This window comes from Adiantum capillus-veneris, chromosome 15 (genome assembly GCF_014529385.1).
Source record: "Adiantum capillus-veneris isolate H3 chromosome 15, ASM1452938v2, whole genome shotgun sequence".
NCBI classification, from domain to species: Eukaryota; Viridiplantae; Streptophyta; class Polypodiopsida; order Polypodiales; family Pteridaceae; genus Adiantum; species Adiantum capillus-veneris.
Genome location: NC_140945.1, coordinates 96,329,714 through 96,353,085, shown reverse-complemented (window position 1 = coordinate 96,353,085; position 23,372 = coordinate 96,329,714). Strand labels below are relative to the sequence as shown.

At 40.9% G+C, this 23,372-nt stretch overlaps 1 pseudogene; it reads left to right on the top strand.

Moving 5' to 3' along the window:
• Positions 1-12,057: 12,057 nt before the first annotated feature.
• On the top strand, positions 12,058-12,554 carry LOC147441116 (uncharacterized; annotated as a pseudogene).
• Positions 12,555-23,372: the final 10,818 nt, after the last annotated feature.

The window sequence follows — 23,372 nt, the reverse complement described above, 5'->3', positions numbered from 1 at the left end:
AATTTCTTTTGTTACCACGTTCACCAGCAAGCCAAGATGCATGAATAGTCTTTGACAGATTTGTACAAGGAATTTGAGCCTTTTCCCAAGGACTCATAGATATCTGCATTCTAGAAACAAAAATAACTAAATTAGTGAAGCAAAACAGAGAGAATGTCAATCTGAGGTTCATGATTGTGTCATAATTTATAGTGAAGACTACCCCAATGAGATATCCTTGTCTCCCACCACTTGAACCATCTCTCTAGGGACTTGATACTCTCACTTGGAACAGTCTTCCAATGTATTTGAGAGCTCCGAATCTCCATTTTTAGGTGATTAGAACCAACAATAGCTTCAACGAGCAGTTCCCTAGCTACAATCATTTAATTGGACTTTCTTGGGTCCACTATGTCTATCCACCTTCAAAACACTTGAAGCCATCTTTTGTATCCTTTCTATTGCGGCTCTTGAAGTATCTTCTTGAACCTCATGCAAGTGATAACCTACATGAACCTCATGCAAGTGATGACCTACATTAATCATCATTCTAGTAATCTTTGGACCTAAGGGTAAAATGTACTACTCTTTGTAAGAACAAAGACTCTCACCAAAACCAAATTTGTCTCTAATAATGACGAGTGATACTTAGGTTTTCCTCTTCACATAGGATCCCTTTGCTTACTTGCTTATCTAGGTAGCCATGAAAGAAACACATGGTAAACCTATTGTTCTTTAAAGAATATGGACAAACGAACTATGGCAAACTAATGACCCTAAGCAATAACTAAGCCTAATGATACAATAAATAGACATGTTAGTTTAATGTGTCTTGGTCCAAAGGTGACCATCAAATTTTTGCTTCATCCCTTGCTCAAGGGCAATATCACCATCATAGACTTGTGGAAGCTCGATCACCTATTTGGTTTCCCTACTGTTCTTAATCATGTTTTAAAGTCTGACACATTTCCTCTTCAATTGATGGATTATTTATCTCAAAACAATCCCCTGTAGCACATGGACTGTTGTTGACACGTGTTGTGTCCTCCTTATTTTTATCCTTAGTACCAAAGTTTCTCTCCACACTATCTGAAATATGTTGCATATCACTAGAATGGTCAATGAAATCCTCTGGTCAGCGTATACTATTGCTTTAAAAAAAATATTCTTTTGAGTTGGAGGAAGTAGCGGCACTGAGAAGATAAGGTCTGTGTCACAAACGTCCACCAAACGTGTGTGCAAATGACTTGGCAAAAACCGATTGGTTGCAAGGGATGTCCATGAGTGGGAGGAGCAGGCCAGAGCTACCCCGTCTCCCATCAAAGGAAAGCAACGAACGAGCAAAATAGAAGGCCTAGGAAATGCACGCACAAGTCTCGAACTTAGAGCTCCTATGAGACATGCAGATTTATTTCCAAGTGGGTTGAAATCATTCGATGCTTGTAATCATCTATTTTAATTTTATGCGCTTGTGTGTGACACGCACGTGGTCCAATAGTGCACTTTAAGGCTTTTTCGGCCGCTTGTGTGTGACACCGGCCTAATATTCTGCTAAGCAAGAGTTTTGTATGATGAAGCTCCACCTCCCTATTGTAAGTCTCTGTTCCAAGTGTCCAATAGATGGTTGCTCGATCCATCTCCATAGAGAGAAACTTTTGGTTACTTTAGATCAGCTAGATCTAATTACGATAATATGGATCATAATGTTGAACATGAATGTTCAAAAACTCCTTTTAAGAAATCTTTTTCCATAATACTCTTGACAACTACATCATAAACGATGGCATCTATTGATGGCTACAAGATAAAATCATGATGAAATGCCACCAAATACTATGTATGTCCAGCTAAAAATCCATTGGATCTTCAATATGAAAGCAGTTTTCAAAAAAAACCGGCCTTTAGTTCAAAGGAAAAAAATTGAAAATTCTTGGTTAGTTTTGAGGGCTGCCTGAAGGAAACCTACTAATTTTAGTATAAAAGCTAGTAGATTTTCAATGTTCTCCTTTTTTTTCCATTGGTTCCAAAAGAAAAGTTTTTGGTGAACACTTTATCAAAGCTAAATGCCAGACTTAAGAAATCTTTTTTATTTAGAGAATTGGTAGCTGGTCAAAGTAACTTAGGTGGCCAACTTGAAAATTGAAGGCAACTTAAATATCTACAATTTTTTTCTTGATTTGATTTGATTTTTTTTGCAGAGCAATGATAGGTTGACGTCAAAGTCCCTTCTTCTCCCCCTCAGTTTTCTCATCTCTATCTACAACGCTCTCCGTCTACAAGTCAGTTTACCATTTGCTCCATCTCTGACAATGGTTAACTTTCGGGGTGCTTGCCCCTGTGTAGGTGTAGGTGACCGGCACAGTGGGTCACGATGGATTTTGGGAGCATTGCACTTTGTTCGAGCATATAATCTTCTCCTCACTCCTTGAGGGCACAAGTGTGCGCTGGGCTCAATGTTGTGTGAGCACCGCTTGACGAACCTATTGGTCAACGGACTGAAGCCCGTGATCGGTGACTAGAGACCGCCGGATGGGGCACGATTGTCACGATGACAAGCACCCAAAATCTAACCAATGCCTCCATCTCACCCTCCAACTACTCTTTCCCACTTGCACATCCCTTGCACGTGAGTATGCAATCTATCCGCGTGTGTTACGTGCTATCGCGGAGGGGTAGTGCAAGCGGGGAAGAGCAAATGGAGAGGGAGGATATTTTTTTTTTTCATAAGTGTCATCAACACTCAGTGCAAACAAACGATTTTTTTTGTTAATGCTTATTAGTCGTCGGGTACTCATCAATCAAAATGAAATTACACCTACAAAGAGACAAGCTTGCTCCCCCTCCATCACCTCTTGCTTGCCCTCACAACCCCTACACGTGAGCACGCAATCCGTCCGCGCGCGCGGACAGATTGTGTGCTCACGTATAGGGGTTGTGAGGGCAAGCAAGAGGTGATGGAGGGGGAGATAGAAATGCTGACGAGCGAAAAAGGGTTGCGAGCTATCGACATCAAAGGTTACAAGGTGTCGACATTGAATGTTACGAGCTAAAGGTTACCAGAGATAGGGTTTCTGAGGACGGGCAAGAGGAAGAGCGGTTGTGAGGGACTGAGCAGAGGAGAGCTGAGTCTCTGAGCCCGAGTTTCTAGGGTTGCACCTCTCTACCTCCAGGTCCTTCCTACCCGACTTGCTCCGCATGTCTGTCAACAAGCTGCCCAACATGCTCAGCACACTGCACATCGCGTCCACCTCCGACATGGCCACCAACCTGCAAATGTGCACTGAGAAGGATCCCAAGGATTTTAGCAATGTTTAGCAATATACTGCTTGCTCAGTCCAGCAATATACGGCTTGCTCAGTCCAACAATATATGAATTTCTTTTTTTGTCTCGTCTCAATTGAAATTCTTGAATTTACAAGTGACTCAAGGCTAAGCTGAGAGACAATTCTCCTAGCCCATGGGAATCTACACCCACTTTATGATAAGATATATTACAAAGTTGTTTTCATAGCTTGAGAATGTTGCTCATCCGCGCGCGCGCAGACGATCAGTGAGTTCAAACTATAAAAACTACTTTGTAATACTATGCAGATGGTATGAGTGTCGATGGTTTATATGCTTGCATCCAGGGTCACCTTGCTCTCATCAAAAGCCCCAATGAGGTCAATGCGCAAAGTCGACAGGCCCTTTTAGGTGATGGTGGTGATAGCCTTACCTTTGGGATCTAAAGACCCTTATTTGTTGGTCTAGCTTTGTGCCTTCACATGCAAATCACGTAGTCTCTTTGAGTCCACAGATCTCCAGCAAGAAGAGACCTAGGTAGATTTGGTTATAGTAATCCATGATGCAAGATAAGGGGAAAAAGTCCTCTCTGCATAAGAAATAAAAACGCCAGTGGATAACGGCTCATACTTTCTTGATGTCACCTATCCTTCTAGTGCCAATGCAGCACTACTGCTTTAGATTGCTGCACATATTTATTTGTTCTCCAGTGTGCTGCTCATCGTCAACGTTAATGGCCTTTCCTCACAAGCTTCCTACGCGTGCTCAGTCAGTGCACTATGTTCTTGGTATAATAGCTTCATGTGTCCACATTATTAGTAATTGTTGGGGTCGGGTCCTGTTATATGATCTCACTCATGTAGATCATGATAAGATATTTGAAGAAAAACTTTCGGCTATTGGAGTTACATATGGAGAAACCATTAGGATTTTCTCGAGATACTCTGAAATCTTTTGCCATTGTTGTGATCAAAGTCTGTTCAAGGTAGCTTCACTGATGCAATATACAAATGTATGCAAAAGCTCAATTTTTATAATGCTTTATGCTTTCACCACTTTCCAATATGGAGTTCACGACATTAACCTAGGCATGATAAGTTTTGGCTTCCATATTGTATAGTCTACAAGTGCCCTAATGATGAGGTTCTTCCGGAGAAAATTTTAGCACTAGTTCCGCCACCTTTAAAACTAGTAAAGGTCCAAATTAAAGCAACACGAGTTGCTACACCATGCTTGTAGAGAGGTGCTTGTTGTTTTTCCTTTTCACTAGTTGGTTTCAATAAAGCACCCTCACACTCAACCCTTTTTTGGAAGTTGATGCATGTCCTATAAAAATTGCATCCACATTGCTTTAACGTAGTCCTTAGTTCTTCCTCATTTGTCGATAACATTGATTTAGTGTCCTAGCAACCATGGCTAGCAATAGTGGAGGAACCCCCCCAACAATATTGGCTTTCTCTTCACCCAATTACTCCTCCTACACACTACTATCCCTCCACTTTGATGCATACAAACCTTCCACCCCTATTTTCATCCACCTTTTGTGTGTGTTTAGCTCTGTGAATCCTATCTCCCCTTAGCCTATTAGTGACAAAGAGAGAGAGAGAGAGAGATAAAGAGAGAGAGAGATCATAGATGCAGCAAACATCAGCTCTTTCTCTTGTTGGACGCTCTTATGAAGCTTGTACCTTTTTTGCCATTCTCACAAGGAACCACTTCGGCTCGTACTAAGGTTTGCTATACCAACTTGGAGACTATCCAGTAGACCAAGCACTAGTGCTAGACTCCCAAAGATGAACACTACACTTTCACTGATGCAAGCTACCTACAATGTTTCTACCAAGTCCATTGTCTGTCTAGAATTGTTGGGCCTCTCCCTCGATGACCTGCTTAACAAGAATTTCACTACAAATCAGTAGCCATGAATACAACCACAAATCCTTCCTCATTAGGGGCTACTAATTCTGGGGCTTCAACAAGTCCAAGTTCTCCTCCCCCTAACAACAATTCCCCTTCACTATCCTTCAATATACACACCAGTTTTGTTCTTGCAAGCATCACGGTCACCTATCTATGATCCATCCACTAATATATAACATGATGGAGAGTCAATACAACCTTGTATTGAAAACATGGTAGCATGTTTTTGTAGCGAATGTCCACCGATAACAACTATGTAGATACCATTACATACTTTTTCCCTATACACACCTAGGGCCAAGCCAAAAAAAAAAAAGGAATATGTTTTGCAAATGCAAAGCAAGGTTTTTTTTAGATGAAGTGTATGGAGGGGACTATAAAAGGTTATGTCGTCAAGGGTTGGAAACAATATTGTAGAATCTTTTTCGATTGGGTGCAAATATAGAAGGAAATCTTTCCAAATATAGTCATATTTATTATTGTACTCTCAAAGCATGTAGCCACTCAAATCTAATGGATGAAAGCATGTAGATGAAGCGTATGGAGTGGACTATAGAAGGATATGGGTGCAAATATAGAAAGAAATCTTCCCAAATATAGTCATATTTATCATCGTGTGCAAAATATAGAAGGAAATCTTCCCGAGTATTTTATAGTAGTCCTAATTCACAATATCATGTCTCTAAAGGAGTAATATTTAGTATGGTATCTAGGAATCAGCTAAAATAATTGGATACATTCAAAGCAAGCTAGGATGTAGCATGCACATACACTTAACAAAAAAGATCTTCAACTTTATGTTTTCTATCTCTACAAGATCTGATGCATTTTCAAATACCCTTTGAGACTACAAAGTGGCTTGATCTAAGCAATTATGTCTCACCCTTCTTTGTGAGAAGAAAGGCTACATTGTCTCTTAAGTCTTAAAGTTGTACTAGAGAAAATGCACACATGTATATAAAGCAAGTACACAAAAGGCAAAATTGTTTTTTTGGTACAAAATGGGTATACATAATAGAAAATTTTGATATGTGATATGTATCAACTTAAAGAATCCAGAAAAATTGTTATTGAATATAACTTCACAAGTTCACACACAACTTAGGGTTTTAATCTGGACTCTTAAATAAATGACTATCAAATTATATCAAAAAGCTATATGTTTGGTAGCATTCTCATTACAATAAGCCTATTTGAGCACATAATTAAAAAAGCTCTAAATTTGTGCCAAAAGCTCTAAATTAGAAGCTTACAAAATTATTATCGCCCCCTTTACATACTTTTCATAAATAAACAGAAGCCCCCTCATTATTCTATTACAATGGACAAATGCAACATCATCCCTCACATCAGACTATTCATATCAATGAAGATGCTGCAACAAATTGCACCTCATCAAAAAATTCAACAACCAATCAAAACCTTCCCTAGCCTCCACGGACACTTTTCAACAGTTCCCAAGGATGGTCACTAAAATCGGAAGGGGGGGAAGTTAACCGAGTCAATGTCAGTTAACAGGAGCTGCTAAAGACCGAAGACGTACGAATGCACATCGAAGATCAACACGAAGAAGCAGTAAAGATTGGAGTTACATATTTTTCCAAAATGGTCATGTATTATAAATTCTTGATTCATTTCAAGCCATTGTAATATTTCTAATGTGTTATGGGCTCAATGGGATTTCCAAGCTGTAAAGAACAGATCAATAAGTGTGTCTAGGTAGCAGATTCAGTAAGTGGTGGACCCCTAAAAGCCTTGGGTACCCGAACATTGCATATTTTTACCCTAGATATATAATGCAGTGTGTAAAGGAAATTAGGGTTCTCAAGCTCATGTGTTGAGATCACTCTTTGGTGAGAGCTCTTGAGGTGTGTATCTATGGAGTCCTTGAGATTCTCCTTGCTCATGAGACTTAATTAGCCCTAATCAATGATTCATTCTCTTTCACTATGCCTCTCTCATGATTCTTATGATTGCCTATGATGCTTAGATTAGCTAGATGTTAACTAAATAGTGGTTAATCCCTCTCTAATCTTGTGGATTGCCCTCTTTTGCTTGTGTGTGCATGTAGGTTTGATTGGACTGTGGTACTTGATAGATCTATGTGTGTGGACTTGCGATTAGTGTGTTGCATGATAGGATTAGTGTTGTGTGTGTCTTGCAATCGTTAGTGTGTGTGATTGGGTTGATTAGAGGTGAAGAGAAGTGTATGTGGAGATTGCCCTTCATTACAATTTAGTTCCTCCATAGGCCGAGAAGCTCACCTCATAGAGTTAACCATTTGTGTTGCCATAATTAGCTCACTAACTGTGTGAGTGTTTCCATGCCCTAGTCGGGTAGCTCATCCCTCTGTATTGACAATTTTGTTCATCATTAAAGCTATGGCAACAATAGGACCCCCAAAATTTGGCACCGTTGTCGGAGACGATACGCTAGTGTAATTGTGGCATAATCGAATGCGTTCCCTCACTAATTTCACTTGTGTGTTTATGTTTTTGTGGATTTTGGATGTGTGTACATGAAGCAATGTGTTCATAATTCCCTATTATCACCGTATCTTGCCAATTGTGTGTTAACACACTCTAATTTCACACTAACCCCTTGCTAATTTGACTAATTTTTGTTAACTTACTAATTTGCTATGAAAAATTGGAGCATTCGACCATTCAATTGATCTTCAATGGAAAGGTAATCAAAGTGGTATTCTCAACCTCCCTAGAATCTAAAGATGTGTAGAATTGTGTACAGATCCCACCATGACGATGCAATGTAATGCTATGCTATGTTGATGCAATGCAATGTGATGCTTTTTGGATTGAGAATTTTGCGATTGTTCGTTTTCACGCCGTTGTGATGCCGAAATTTTTAAGAATTGGTGGCGTATGAATTTGACAAGTTTCAACTGCTAATTGGTGATTGTACGTTGCTAATTGAGTGCCTAATTGAGTTATTTTCATGCTTGGATGGTCAATTTCAAGTGTGTGCGCACTAAAATCAAGTGTGTGTGCATTCTAATTGAGTGTGTGTATGCTTAATTTTAGGTGTGTGTACACTATTTTTTCCATGTTTGTGTACCTAGAAATCAATGTGTGCTTAATGATTTTTTAATTGTGATGATTGATCTATGTTTTTTCATGCCCAACTAATGATTTGTAAAGTCACATTACAAATTCGACAAGTTTAACCCTTGTGTGTGCACACCTAAAGATTGGCAAAAACTGCCAAATTTATTAGTGTGTGTGTATGCCTAAAACGTGTTTAAATTGCATGATTGATTCAATGTTTGATTGCATGATTGATGTGTGTAATGGTTAATTGCTGCATTTTTGTGCTTAAAAGAGGGATTTACACACTCCAATTGCGACAATTTTTCACCTAATTTTGTTAATTTAATTGCCTAGTCTTGATTTTATTGATAAAAATTTTTGGCAATTGAATTGATGTGATTTGTGTGATTTTATCTGGCTGCACTATTCCCCTATGTATGGAGAATTTGTAGAAATTTTCTAGGTATTTTTCAGATAAATTTTGTAACTTTTTGGTAATTTTTGCATTAATTTTCAATTAATTCCATAAAAATTTGATATTTTGCGATCTTTATGAGCTATTTTGTGTGTACGTTTTTACGGAATCATTTTGTTCGCATTTGTACCCTCCGTGGTCGAGTTTTGAGTGTTCTGCTAGTTTTAGAGGCCAAGTTGATATTTGTGTTGTAAATTGCATTTTTGATAAAATTTGTTATCTTTGGTGTGCTTTTGCGTGTCAAAAATGTTTGGTTCTTAATTTTGGTGATTTTTTAAGGTTCCTAGAATTTTACGAGATTTTTTTGGACCTATTTTGGTAATTTTTTGGGATTTTCTTGCAATTTTTTGAAGTTTCAGTTAATTTTCAGTCAAATTCTGACATTTTTGGAAATTTGAAAAAAATAAACATAAAAGAAGGCCGGTTTTGAGCTCGATGTCCGTGCCTTGCAGTGCATAAACTTTCGTGGCGGATAGATCTTTACCATCTGCTGGGATAATTATCGCCGACAATAAAATACTTTTCGTCTTCTTCTCTCTCCGGGTGAACAACACCCATCACGCGCACACACACACTCCCATTCTCTCTCTATTCTCATTCTCTCTCTAACTTTCTATTTCTCCCTTTTTCTCTCTCTAACAATCTCTCTTCCTTTGTACCGTTTTCCCTCGTGTCTCGTAGCTCCAACACACACACACACCACTGCTTGTACACGTTGCACAGTGCTCGAAAAAAAACTTTTTCTAGAAGACTTGGCTAACCCATCTATACTCTTTATAATGCAGCTTAAAATTTTCAAGGAAGGAGAGGATGTCCACGTGTCACTCCCTCGTTCATTTCAGAAAACACCTTACAAAACATCTAATCTAAAATGCAAAAGGAAAGGGTAAGATTGTAAGAAATGACTCCCTTTTCCTTTTTCTGAATGTAAGAAGTGACAAGCCTTTTCAAATGTAAAATAAAGAGACTTTCTATTCCCCATAAAATAAATGTTGAAGTTTGATTGCAACATAACAAAAGGGGGATAACTTTAGTGGAGGTTTGCGAATTTACTTTTTGAAAATATAACCAAAAAAAAAATAGTGACTTTTTTTGTTTAATGGAAATGTAATTTTTGAAGATATATTTGGTTTTATCTTTTCAAGGGGCTTTTTTCAAAACCAATATTGATATGTTTTAGAAAATTTGGGAAGTATATCTATACTTATATAATGGAGCTTAAAATTTTGAAGGCAAAAGGGACCCTCCACGCGTTGAGCCCGCAAGCATTTGAAGTTTGCCTTGCTATTCGCTTGCCACAACCACCCAGCCTCTTCGTAGGCGTTACGTTGAGCCGGCGGTCGAGGCATCCAATGCAGCTGCAAGATGTATTGAATGCACCTTTTTGTTCTAAATTATAAGAACCTTCGCATCATCGCATCAACTCCTAGGACCTCAACCCTGATAGCTGTGCGCGTTGTGTGTGTGTGTGTGTGTGAGAGAGAGAGAGAGAGAGAGAGAGAGAGAGAGAGAGAGAGAAAGAGAGAGATATGTACGAGTGCTTTTGGTCCTGGCAATCTCGCAGACTCGGCACTCGCAGGCTCTGTGTGTGTGAGTCAGTGTGACAATGTACACTGTAGCTTGTGAGAGTGTACTATGTAGAGAGAGTGATGTACGACTGAGGAGAGAGGGACGACTCATATGGTCCATGGATACAATAGCTATGCACAAAGCTTGGGTGTGTGCGTGCGTGTGTGTGTGTGTGTGTGTGTGTGTGTGTGTGTGAGTGAGAGAGAGAGAGAGAGAGAGAGAGAGAGAGAGAGTTGGTCCTGGAAGGCTCTGTGTTTGTGAGAGTGTGACTTGTGAGAGTCTAGAGAGAGCGATGTACGAATCAGGAGAGAAGGATGACTCATGGCCATGCACACAGCCTGTGTGTGTGTGTGTGTGTGTGTGTGTGAGAGAGAGAGAGAGAGAGAGAGAGAATACGTATGGAGTTCGGCGCCCGACTACCCGTCTTAAGACTCCGCTCAAAAAACCTAGGCTCAGTGCAACGTTCGACAAAATCAATTTTCCAAACATACAAAATTCCTTTCCTCGATTTTGTCAAGAGGAAAATTTTCAGGCTTTTACACTATTTTTCTCTATTTTGGGATGGAATTTCTCCTTTTTCCCTTGCCCTCATTTGACATCTTTAAAATTAAAAATGGCACGATATTAACTTGAGACACATTTTTCTAGAACTATGGTTCAATGTAAATTACACCTATAAATTTAGATATTTACGTCTATGTTTTTTGAAATATGAAGGTGAGAGTATAATCTTACGGTCTACCTACAAATTTAGATATTTATCTCTACATTTTAAAGATGAAGGTGATAATTTTTTTAGAAAGGAAAATTTAGCGTAAAAACATTCCAATTTAGTCAATTTACCTTGGAAATTTCTTATATATCGGTTTGCCAAGTTTTTGGGGAAAAAAAATTTAGGCACTACGTGGACACACACACACACACACACACACACACACAGAGGCAATGGGAGCACTGCAGTGTTCGAGAAAATTGTGTCTCAACTTAAAATTGTGGCATTTTCAGTTTTATAAATGTCGATTGAGGGCAAGGGAAAAAGGAGAAATTCCGTCCCAAATAAAGAAAAATAGTATAAACACTTCAAAAAATAACATGATTCTCTAAAATTTACTCTTGACAAAAATCAAGGAAAGGAATTTTGTTTGTTTGAAAAAATGATTTTCCCTGAACAGTGGTGCACTAAGAGAGAAAGAGATGGCGAGCCATTGTTCAAGAAAAGTGTGTCTCACCTTGCAATTGTGTCGCTTTGAAACTCAACATGCTGCTTGGGAATAAGAGGAAAAGGAAAAACCCTTCCAGCATTTGGAGGAAAAGTGTAAAAACATAAAAATTCACTCCATTTTAAAACTTGAAAACGGCACGATATTAACTTGAGACACATTTTTTCCGAACTTTGGTTCAGTGTAAATCTCACCTATAAATCTAGATAGTTACCTCTACACTTCTACACTACTTTATTATGGAGCTTGAAAAATTCTTGAGCGCTGAGCTCTGCCATGCGTCGAAGAACCAGGCACCTCCTAAACGTGCGCACGCGGGTTGCTAGCTAGGAGCCTAGAGAAGCTGTCGCGATTGCTTGGCCTGCCTAGAGAGAGAGAGAGAGAGAGAGAGAGAGAGAGAGAGAGAGAGAGAGAGAGAGATGCTATTGCTCTAATGTGTGTGTGTGTGTGTGTGGTGGATCTAACAAAGTTTCTAAGCCATTGTTGAGAGAGAGAGAGAGAGAGTGAGAATTGAAATGAAATGTTATATTGAATGGCTTTAAAAGGCCTATGAGCTTGAAAAATTCTCGAACATGGTCTTTACACATTCAATGCACCGGATGCTGTCACTGCCTCCCAAACAGTTGCGATGGGGACAACCCTCATTAGTGGTGCTTCCTTGCTCACAATGGAGGAAGCCCTTTTCTAAAAAACAGTGGATATGCTGCTTATAACTATGGAACTGGCAATAATGGCGGAAACCTGGATAACTAGGCAGCTTCCCACAACCATGACTCTCGCATCGATGCATGACAAGAAGAGATGCATAATGGTGGTATGCTCCATAGAAATACGAGCCGTGATCTTCACAACAATCCCATGCAGAACCATTTGGCCAATCCCAACAATGGACATGTTGTACACTTTGATGGCATGGAAATACATGTGTATGGGAAACTTGCCGTGTTGCAACTATCTGCAAACACACACAATTCAAACCTTAGCTATGAAGAGGAGGAGGATGTAGATGATATTGATGAGATTGAGAGGCAACACAAAGAGGACAGTGCCGTGATCATGTAGCTTGCCTGATGAAAATTTCATTAATTTGCTCAATGTTCAACTATAAACATGACCTACAACCTAGGACAATACACCCCTGCGTATCGTGTTCTGCATGCCAGCTTCGCATGCAGCCCACCTTCGTCATTGTGTGTGTGCATGTGTGTGTGTGTGTGTGTGTGTTTTGTGTGTGTGTGTGTGTGTGTGTGTGTGTGTGTGTGTGTGTGTGTGTGTGTGTGTGTGTGTGTGAGAGAGAGAGAGAGAGAGAGAGAGAGAGAGAGAGAGGGAGGGAGGGACGGTTTTGAGCATTAGCTTTTGCGGCTCCTATTGAATGGAGAGAGAGAGAGAGAGAGAGAGAGAGAGAGAGAGGAGAGAGGGAGGGTTGTGGGCATTAGCTTTCGCGGCTCCTATTGAATGGAGAGAGAGAGAGAGAGATAGAGAGAGAGAGAGAGAGAGAGTTGCAAGTAGAGTGTGCAAAATCTTGGCTAGGTTTCAAATCTACTTTGAAATAAACCGACAAAATACTACTAATTTTAGAGTAAATACCACCATACTTCAAATTATGGCCTAAAAACTGGAAGAGTTTTAAGTGTGCCCTTATTATCTTTTGCTAGGGAGAGAGAGAGAGAGATCAGAGACCATACGAAGACGGAGAGAGAGAGAGAGAGAGAGAGAGAGAGAGAGAGAGAGATGAAATGGAATGAAATGTTATATTAAACATCTTAAAAAGGCCAAAATGACCTATGAGACCAAAGTGATACAATAACGGTGGATCTAATAGTGTATGGACCATTGTTGAGAGAGAGAGAGAGAGAGAGAGAGAGAGAGAGTGTGTGTGAGAGAGAGAGAGAGAGAGAGAGAGAGATGAAATGTTACATTAAACATCTTAAAATGGCCAAAATGACCTATGAGACCAAAATGATACAATAACGGTGGATCTAATAGTGTATGGACCATTATTGTGAGAGATAGATAGATAGATTGAATTATCGTCCACGAAGGTCAGATATGACCTATGGGACCGCAAATAAAAACAATACATTGTCAGATACAATCTCAGTTAAGGACTGAGGGTCCATCGAGGGGTGAACAAAAAGAAAATGACCAAAACCTAAGGAGGGGTAGATGAGGAGGAAGCCGATTTGGGAGTTCGAAACTCCTGGATAATAGCTTTGCCTCCTCGGTAAACTGCCCATTTTCCTGCAATGCGCGCCTCTCCCATCTTTTGTAGTACTGCTTTCTTCTGCTTGAGTTGGGCGGGAGTAAGGTCTTCTGCAAACCAGATTTTAGTGTCTTTAAGAAGCCTCGATTGCTCGAGGAGTTTGATTCGGTCCGCCTTGGTCTTGAAAGTGATGATTGCATGGTTTGTGCGGTATTCGTGTGTAAGAGAGTTGATTGTGACTAGGTCCCACTGTATCATGTGGGTTACGGATTGAATGCGGGCAAAAGACTTGTTGTTGAGATCCCCCTCACCTTGCCAGTTGCTACGAAGCCCACCAATGCGAACGTTGAGAGCTATACTATCTTGCCGTTGTTGTTAGAGTAGCGTGGACGTCACCCGATCATCGACCTTGTGGAGGATAACTTGTTGCACTTGATTCTTGACCGTATTGGTGAGAGAGGTCTCCACCTCTGCTTTTGTTTGGTTGATCTTGATTTCCATCTCTTCCATTGTTTCCGCCTTGGAGTTCTCTACTATGGTGAGTCTAGCCTCGATGACCACCAGTCTTTGTTTCAGCTCATCGTTCTCCTTGCGGAGTCTTTCGACTTCATGTAGGAGGCGGGTCGTGGTGTCCATCTTCGGGGGTGTTGCCACAACCCCGGCAAAAGTGAGCTTGCCTCGGGACGACGCCCGTGTGGCCATGATTGCTGCAGCCCTTGTGCCTAAAAGATGTCTCTGTATTTACTGGTTGTTTGTTTCCGAAGGATGCATTCCAGCTAGGGGTGCATTGGGGGTGTTGAGGACATATGGGCTCGTGATCAAACCTGCAGTTGAGAGAGAGAGAGAGAGAGAGAGAGAGAGATCCCACACCAAGCTCTCAAGCCTTTGGAAACTTGGTATGACGCTAAGTTCCATCAAAGAAACCAAAGCCAACATAGCCTGCCTTGATGAGAAGTTAGCATTATACACATGTCAACTTTGCATGCAACTCAACTTCATCGTTGTTGTTGTTGGTGTGTGTGTGTGTGTGTGTGTGTGTGTGTGTGTGTGAGAGAGAGAGAGAGAGAGAGAGAGAGAGAGAGAAGGGGGTGGGGAGGTGAGGAGAGAGAGTTGCAATCCCTGTGTGCTTTCAAGTGGAAATAGTTTTATAGGAATAAAGAATTTTTTTTTGCCGCACCAACGCGCGGGTCACATACTAGTATATGTGAAACAACAGAGGTAAATTGACAAAATTTGAAGGTTTTTACACCGAATTATGCTATTTTTTTCAAAAATTTGTAGGTTTTCTCACCTTCAAATACAATATTCAAAGGGAAATTTCAAAAGTTGTAGATGGGAATACACTAAACCTAGGTTTTTTTCGAGCAGCTCGACCCCATCACCCCGCACTGAGTGTGCAGCTGCCACGTCATCTTCTCCCACGTCAGTCTGTCACTCCCTCGTCTCATCCTGCATGCCACTTCGTGACTTGTCAGTCTGTACGGCGCACTATCAACAACCCCTCTCTCCTCGCCCTCCCACTCTCTCTTTCTCTCTCGGGTGCGCTCCTGCACGCCGTCCCTCTCTCACTGACCCGCTCAACCCTTGCTCCCCGCCTTGTCTTTTTCACGTTGTCCTTCTCTCTCTTCTCCTCTGCAGTGCAGGCCAGCCACGCAGTCAGCACCGTCGGCAACGCAAGTCAACTGCTAGTGCCAGGTAAGTCAAGTTATCAATTTAAAAATAATAAAATAATAAAAACAATTATAAAAAATAAAAAAACTCTAATAAAAATCAATGAAAAGGGGACTTAAAAACCAAAAAAATCTAAAAATCCATAAAACAATTAAAAATTTAAAAAATCCAATAAAAATCTAGAAAAAGAGATTCGAAATTCAAAAAAAATATAAAACGAAAACTCATATTTTTTTTTAAAAAAAAGAGTTTAATTTTTTTAAAATAATAATAATAATAAAAGAAAAACACATAGAAAATCATAAAAAATACAAAGATTCATAAAAAATACAAAAATATTCACAAGAAAAAAGAAAAACATAAAAAAAATCATAAAAAATAAAAGCCTCTTAGAAAATATAAAAATCCCACAAAAAAATCAAAAAAATAGTAAAAAACTCAGAAAATTCTTTAAAAATCCAAAATTGTCTCGAAAAAACATAATAAATCACAAAAAAATCATAAAACCTTAAAAAAAATCACAAATTTTTTTAAAATTTACAAAAAAAAAGAAAATTCACAAAAAATTCAGAGATTCACATAAAAATAAAAATTAAAACCTCCTCAAAAAGTATCAAAAATTTAGAAAATTTAAAATTTCACAAATAAGTAGGAAAATAAAAAGAAAGTCATCGAAAGTACAAGAAAAAGCCGGAAAGACCCAAGAAGGCAAAAAACAACGTCGGAAAATGTACCGCTTACTGAGCAAACACTACAAACCTAGCACACCGCGCAAAGTGAAGCAGGAAAACAACAAGAAAAAGCGAGCAATACAAATTGAGCTTCTAATCGTATGAATAGGGGTACAACTCACATGTGATTGCAGATTAGGCTTGTACAAGTAGCATAAATTTTGTTAATCAACACTAAATCTGCTAGGAAACAGTTTTTACAGAACAACCCAACATGGACTCAAATCGAGCCGAGAGTTCAAGTGCAATAGAGCAGATTTCACAGCTATATGGCTACAATGGGGATAATTTTTTATATGCAGATTCAGGCCATAGATACTTGATGAGCAACAAAAGAAACACAGGAGCCAAGATCCTATTGATCAAAGTAAAGCCAGATTCAGATAACTCCTAGAGGTTCACAGACTTCAGTGGAGCCAGGTATTGCAAGCTTAAAGATGAAGTGCAGATAGAAGTTCAAAAATTCAACCCAAGTGGTTATCCAAAAATCTGCACAAGCCAGCAAAACATACAGCTGGTGCATATGCAATCAAGGTCATTGTACATGGATTACAGTGGTCATATCTATAGTCGAGAACCAAAAATGAAAGATCCAATAGATCAACCAAAGAAGCCAGTCTACTGGGAGAACCAAACCAAAGACAGTACAAAGGTCAAGATGGAGCAGTCTACAACTTGATGCTTAGTGTTTTAAAAGAAGATGCCAACAACTTGGCAATTACAAAAGCTGAAGCTTCTTAGCTAGAGCTTGACATGATAGAGCCAGTTGAAATACAACCAGTCATGGTGTATTGGAAATCTTGACAACAAGGACACATCAACTACCAAGCAAGGTACAAAGCAAATTTGAAATGCGAATCTCGATGTAAGTGTATTTAACTCGTCATTGTTAATGCAATCAGATGATTATGCACTACCGATAGAAACACTGCAAGTTCAAAATCAGCATAAAGATGCACAGGTACCTGAAAAGCTTAAAATTGATTCCTTGAACAACAAATCCTTGCATGAATTTGGTCAAGGTATAGAGATATATCCACAACCACAAATGTGCAATCAGACACATCAAACAGAATGTTGTTAGCCTTATATGGTACACATAATTCATATGCACACTATGTAGATAAAAAACGAAAATTGTACAAAAAGGATCAACCATTGTTTGAATGGCCCACATAGCAGCTCATAGAAGTACATTGAGTGATAGATAAAAAAGGATGGTACATTTCAGAAGAAATAATCTATTATAGCCAATCCTCTCTAGAGCTGAAGGATATTACCCGAGTAAACCCAAAAATCTGTTCAGAGCCAGATTCTCCTCCATCGAAAATCAAACTTCAATGTTGTGACCAAACGAACATATACTTTGACCAAAACAATTGTAGATATAGACGAGAGTCTACCATCTATGATGCCTTGGATCCTGAAACCAGAGAAGCTCATATCATAGGAGACCCATGGGATAGACAATATCAGGGAAAAGATAATGCTATATATAGCTTGACTTGGGGAATAATTTATCATGTTTCACGGAGATACATAGGAAACTACGTAGAAGGTTTATAGATACCAAACATCAACAGTGCTATCCAATGTGTACCTTCACATCTCAAAAGGTGAGACTAAACCAAAGCCAAACAATTTTGAACTCTTATAATGAAGCAGGCTATAGTGATCACCCTAGGAAGGGGGGAGCTGTAAATCCATCAAGCTCAGCTTATGTACCAAGAAATGATACACCAATTAGAAGCCCTAGAGCCTTTAGCCAATAGACCCCTTCAAAGCAGAAACCACTAAAAGATCATATGGTTGTTTGAAGTTTCCAGTTGACCTAAATCCCATCAGAATCTGCAGACAAATTCCTCTATGAAGATCATCAAGGACATAAGTTCCAGTTGATCTACACAAGTCGAACACAAAAGACAACAAATCCAATAGTGTTCAAAAAGTTTCATGTGACCAAGCTCACATATGCATATCAAGATGCACATGGTAATGAATATCCGCAAGATCAGACCTTGTACAAACCCCTATGGATGGTACTGACGGACGCAAAGCGGACCCCGAACCCCGACGACCTCTAAAACGCGGGGGGCCGAATGGCATGCCTCGCGTCTGCCACGGTAAAGTGAATAGGGGGCACCACCTAGCTTTGAGTGGCTAGGATGCAAACCACGATGATATGAACACTGCAACCTTACACACCGAGAGAGAGAGAGAGGGAGATTTTGCAAATGATGAAAACCCTCGGGGGTGTGAGGGTGAATTATTTCTACAATATTTACAAAGTGGCACGCCGTGGCGGTAGAGAGGTAGGGAGAGGAGGTGGTGTAACCTACTTGGTGCGATCTCTAAGATGACTCAATGATTGTGAATACTTGCTACCAAGAGTGTGTATATGTGTGTGCATCAACCATTGGAGTCGAGAGATGGATGTGGTTCCCTTCGCATGGTGCAATTCCCAAGGCAAACCCAACACACAAGCCCCCTCCCTATGATGGTGATAGTGTCAATCCTTCCCACTACACTCTACCAAATGCTTGGCTCCTCATGAATTGCCCCCCCCCCCCCCCGATAGTGACCTCTCAGTGCCAATTTATAGGTGTTGGCTGCTTGGATTATGGTAATCCCAGTGTGGTTAGGGTAAGCTTAATTGGGGAGACAAAGAAAGTGGTGAGCCCGGTGTGGTTGATCCTTGCTTTGTTTTGGGAGGTTATTAAAAGATGGGAATCTCTAGGTGGGCCTTTGTGACCATCACCTAGAGAGAGGATATTTACAAAAAAAATGGGAATTTACAATGGCTCGGGTGAAAACTGAAGAAAATGATGAAAATAACCTATAAATTATTGGGATGGCGTCGTGGTTGCGTGTTTCCGGCGAATGGTGTGTTGCCGGTGCGTCGGTGTCGAGCGTACTTCTTTTCGGGGTCGGACGAGGCATGCCTTCGACGCACTTCCTCTTTTTGTTGTTGGCGGCGCGTGCTTTGGATCCTTCTTCTTTTTGTGGTTGTCGTAGTTGTGAATTCCTTCATTTTCCTGAGTTTGTGGTGCGTATACGCGTGTGTGTGTGTGTGTGTAAGTATGTGCATGTGGACGGATGTGTGTGTGTGTATATATATATATATATATATATATATATATATATATATATATGTATATGGGTGTGTGTGCATGAGTTCATGTGTGTGTATGTATGTGTGCGCGAGCGTGCGGTGGGAACAGGGGGCTTATGTACATAATGTATATATGTTTTTTATATTTTTTATTTATTTATTTTTCTTCTTCTGTTCGCGACCAAGGGCAGCTACGCAAGCTTGGGGTGGGGGGGAGTGTGTGTGTGTGTGTGTGCGTGTGTGTGTGTGTTTGTTGAGTGGGGTGTGTGTGTGTGTGTGTGGTGTTGAGAGAGAGAGAGAGAGCGCAATTGCGCCTGTACAGGCCGAGAGGGAGAGAGAGCAGGAGGGCGGGCAGCTGCTACCGAAATAGAGCGCAAGAGAGGGAGAGGGGGTTGCGGGGGTGGTGTGTGTGTGTGTGTGTGTGTGTGTGGATGAGGGAGAGGGTGAGGATGAGGGTGAGTGCGTGGTGTATGGAGGCATGGTCTCCATGTCATGCGCGTTGTGCCTTCGGGCTTGAAACGGAAGAGAGAGAGAGGGAGGGGATGAGGTGGCGCTAGAGGGAGGGGGAATCTCCTAGGGCGGGTGCCCACCACGGCGGGGGGGGGGGGGGTGTTTTCTTTGATTTTCAAAAGTCGGCTATCATTAGCCCTCTCCCTTTGGCTAGAGGCATTCATGCTTCTAGCCCTTCTTCTACTTCTTCAGCTGTAGAGTTAGAGGGTTCTCCCTCCTCTGGAATTTTTAGCACGAATTCTGGGTCAAACCTAAGAAAATACCTTTTCAGTCTCCATCCATTGATCCTAGTCTTGTGAATTCTCCCATCTACTTCCATTAGCTTATAGCTGCCGTTGTCATAGCGCTTCTTGATGATGAATGGCCCTTCCCATCTGGGTTGAAATTTCTTATCCTTCCTAGTGTCAAATATGTTGTCGTATCGCAGTACTAACATGCCTTTTTCCAGTCCCTTCTTTAAGCTCTCGATTGAAAGTAAGCCGGCGTCATTCCACCTGTGCTGCATAGTGCTTGGTTGCTTCTTCCCTATCCAATTGGAGTCTCTCCAGATCCAAGATGTGGTTTCGGAGGTTTACAATCGGACGATGTGTCCGACTAGCCAAAAATCGTAAGCTGGTTATCTGTACCCCAATGGGTAGAATTTCCTCCTTCCCATAAACTAGATGGAAAGGGGTGAAACCTAGTGATGTTCGGAATGTTGTTCTGTAGGCCCAAAGAGCTGACATGAGGTGTTTATCCCAGTCTCTTGTGTGGTTGTTCACCTGTTTTGTGATGATTTTGCAAATCATTCCATTTACCTTCTCTACCAGACCATTGCATTATGGATAGTATGGTGTGGAGTGCCGACGTGTGATGCCTAACTTCTTCATCAGTTCTCCCACCAAATCACCTCTGAATCCTGGTACTCTATCTGATATTATCTCAAGAGGAGTGCCAAAACGGCAAACGATATGCTCAAAAATGAACTTTTCCACGTCTTGGGCTGTAATGTAGGTGGTGGCCGTTGCTTCTGCCCATCGAGTCATGTAGTCTACACCCACTATGATGTACAGTTTTTCTGATTGGGCCCTTGGTAAAGGAAAGATTGCATCTATTCCCCATTTCTCAAAAGGACCATATGAGATGATAGGGGTTTGTGGCTCGTAGGTTAACGTGCGATCACTGGCCACTTAACAAGCCTTGCATGTTTTACACCAATGGTGTACATCCCTGTTCAAAGTAGGCCAAAAGTATCCTGCCTGTAGAATCTTCCTACTGGTGATATCTAGAGCAAAATGACCGCCACAGACGCTGTCATGGCAGCTTGAAATTACCTCTATGATTTCACTCGAGGTTGGCACCCTCCTGAGAATTTGATCTTTGCCCTTACAATACAAGTGGTCGTCTATAAGGCGGTACCTAGTAGCCTTCCTTACCAGCCACTGTTTTTGGCCTTTGGTGTGTCCTACTGAACATTCTCCTGTATCTAGAAAACCGATGACATCAAGCATAGCATCACTACCTTGGAAGAGGGGTAGCTTTAATTTGATCGCCCCCACGGGAACGTCTTGTATTCTTTATTTAGATAGATCATCTGCCTCTTGATTTTCTGCTCTAGGGACATGGAATAGTTTCACTGCTTCAAACTTCTTTAGAAGGTCCTTCACTTGGAGAAGTTGACCAAGTAAAACCTCATTTTTACAATCCCAGGTGCCATTTATCTGCCTTATCAAAAGCAAAGCGTCGCCGAACACATTTAGGCGTTGAATTCTTTGTGAAATACATTGTTCCAACCCAAGAATTAGGGCTGCATATTCTGCTTCATTGTTGGAGTGGGAGTGTAATAACTGCCCGATGGAGAACACTCTTTCTTGTTGTTCATTGAAAATGACTATGCCTGCTGTAGACTGATCCATTGTTCTCTTGTATGCTCCGTCAAAGAAAAGAGAGTGAGATCTCTCTAGCCTAGGACTTTCTATTGTTGGTGTTTCTTCCTTTGCTTCCATGTTGACCTTCAGCTTCTTCTCATAATGGCGATGAGTGAGAATTCCCGCTAAACTAGCCCTGGTGGAGTTTTCTACTTGCATGGTGTAGTCAAACTCTTGTAGTCTAATTAACCACTTTGAGATCCTAGATGATACATCCATGTGTCGCATTACATATGGGAAAACTTCCTCCATTGTCAGGATTACAAAGGGTCTAGGCAGGAGATGAGAGCGGAACTTTGTGGTAGCAAACATTAGTGCCAGAACCATGTGTTCTACTTCGGTAAATCCTTTTTCTGATGGGGTCATGACACGACTAGAGAAGTAAATAGGGCGCATGAAAGAAGTTTTGGGGTCCTTTTGCATTAGCACTGCTCCGAGTGTATCACTTCCCACACTAGGGTTCACATAAAATGACTCGTCCCACTTAGGAGGTTTAGCTAGGATTTGCTTCACCTCAGTAAACTGCTGCTCATTCTCTTCACTCCATGAGAAGACATCCCTCTGGGTGAGTTTTTGTAGGGGAAGGACCACCTCAGATAGCATGTGAATGAACCTGCTTAAGTATCTTACCTTCTTAAGGAAAGAAACCAGCTGCTTGGTGGTGGTGGGTGACGATAAAGATACCAGGGCCTGAATCTTGCTAGGGTCAGCCTCGATTCCTTTTGCTAAAATTACATGACCAAAGAGAGTGACTTTGATTTCATCAATGTGACACTTGTCCACATTGAGTTTGCCACGCAAGGTTTGCAGCCTGGTTAAGCCATCATAGACTTTGCTTAAATGAAGGGCTCGTGAGCTATAAATGCAAAAATCATCTATGAAAACCCGTATTGATGTTCCAAAGTAGGGTTGGAAAACAAAAGTCACATAGCGTTGAAACATGGCCGGGGCGTTAGTGAGTCCAAAAGGCATCACTCTGTAGGCAAAGCATCCCCAAGGTGTGATGAAGGTTGTCTTCTTCTGATACCCATCGCATATTGTGTATCGCTCGTGATCTGCCACTTCATCGAGTATTTCATCCTGGAATGGGAGGGGAAAGTGGTCCCTCTTCGTTGCTGCATTGAGAGGTTTATAATCCACACAGACTCTCCACTTACCATTTTTTTTTGGTGTGATTACTACTGGGGAGACCCATTCTTAGTCTTCGACAGGGTAGATGAAACCTGCTTGTAGCAAACTTCTCACTTCTTTAATCAATTCCTCTTGTTGGATTACTCCAAGTCTTCTGAGCTTTTGTATTACGGGCTTATTGCCTTCCTTGAGCTTTATGTGGTTACTGTAATTCCTGTGATCTTATCATAGCCATCAATGAACAAAGTAGTGAAGTTACCTAGCATGGAGACGTACTCCTTCCTTTCTTCATTGGTTAACTCATTTGAGAGCATTTTTTGTAGCTTACCTACATCCTCCAAAGTCTGTATACCTGATGATCCCTCTTGGTTTGTCGAGGTTGTTTCAGATTGTGTTAATCTGTTCGGGTCTTTAAGAATGACCCCCATTACTTCGATGCTACTGTCACTTCCGTCGGTGGTGGTCGTCTCTTCTCCTGAGGTGGACGAGTAGTCGCTAGTGGAATCATCTTATGAAGCCTACAAGATCATGTTGTGCTGCTTCCCAGTCCTCATGTCGTAGAATATGGACTTCCCTTTAGCATCCTTCATCTGGATCATCCCGGTGCTCCAGTCT